Source organism: Lepidothrix coronata, unplaced genomic scaffold (genome assembly GCF_001604755.1).
Source record: "Lepidothrix coronata isolate B3197 unplaced genomic scaffold, Lepidothrix_coronata-1.0 Scaffold124, whole genome shotgun sequence".
Lineage (NCBI taxonomy): Eukaryota > Metazoa > Chordata > Aves > Passeriformes > Pipridae > Lepidothrix > Lepidothrix coronata.
In genome coordinates this window covers 4,835,398-4,836,807 of record NW_016690304.1, presented here as the reverse complement: position 1 = coordinate 4,836,807, position 1,410 = coordinate 4,835,398, and positions in this window count along the sequence as shown.

The following is a 1,410-nucleotide window of genomic DNA, read 5'->3' as shown; positions in this document are numbered from 1 at the left end:
AAAAATTTTTTTTTTTTTTTTTTTTTTTTTTTTTTTTTTTTTTTTTTTTTTTTTGTTTGAGCTTGGATGGTTTTGCTTATCTCAGCCAAACCCACTGCTTGGTTTCTGTGCTTCTTTGCTTCTAGGTTCTGCTCAGTGCTCCCAGTGCATTCAAGGTAGAGCCTTGAAAGGTTAGGCTGAGAGAGGGTTCTCTGAGTCCCAGCCTGACTAACTCAAGGTGCTATGCAGCATTAAAGCAACCCCTCTCAGAGTTATGCCCTGATGCTGGGAATGAATGAGTACAACTGAAATTAATGGGTCTTCACCAGTGTGGAACTGGCTGCAGAACTGCATGTTCACATGAAGATTTTCTGCTTAGAGACAGCAATTGTGCCAGTTTCTCACACAGAGAGAAGGGGAGGGGAAGGTACGAGTAGCATATGTTTTATAGATTGGATTTAGGATGATGAATGTGTTCTTTTGTGTGTGTTGGCAGGATTTTTTTTTAAACACGTGGTGTATGGTATGTCAAACGTTACATGACTGGATGTAAAAATATTGTCCATTGACAACTAGGATCACAAACTTGTTATGTATGCTGATGCTCTCTCAATTAAATTAATTACACATATGTAGACATAATCATGGGAGACCCTTGTTCAAATGTATTTTCCTGAAATTTCACAGAAGGTTTTTTTGTCCTCTAGGAATTATAACCTTATGCAAAATACAATCGTTCTGTGGTTTTGTCACCCTGTGAGTGAGGTTAGGGTCCGTTACTAGCTCAGTGCTCCTCCTTTTGCCCCAGCTTGAAAGAACTGAAAACGATGTTGCTGATAATGTGAATAGTAACATTAGTCCCTGATTATTTTATCATCACTTTAATAGCATGTGGAGCCATTATGCCAGACAGCTGATACAATACAGAGCGTGGTTCAAAGAGCAGTAAAACGCTGATCAGTCAGCTTTATTCTGATATGAAGAACTATTCCTATCCATGAGACTGTTGGTAGGAGTGATGTGCTGTGCCGTCTCTGCCGCGGTGTCCAAGCCGGGGCAGCAAGTCCAGGAGCAGCAGCCCTTGCTGCACGCCGGCTGCCTGCCCTTACAGGTAAGCGCCTGCAGCTCCACGCAGGGTGGTTACAGTTCCCAGTGCCATCTAGTGGTGTTCTTCCTGAAAATAGCTGGAGAAAGACATATGAAAAGAATGTAATTTCCCTGCATAATTTCCCACTAGCCTGGTGAATTCTTCCTGTGTGAAATGGTTAAGAAACTGTAATAGGTATCAGGCTAAGCTCAGAGAGCAGCCTCAAAGAGCCTTCCCTTTCATACCGTGTGCATTTCTCTGCCCTTGCATGGGCCTCGAGGTAGCACTGGGATTAGGGAAAGGCTGAAGGAATGAGAAATCGGAGGGATCACAAACACCTCATC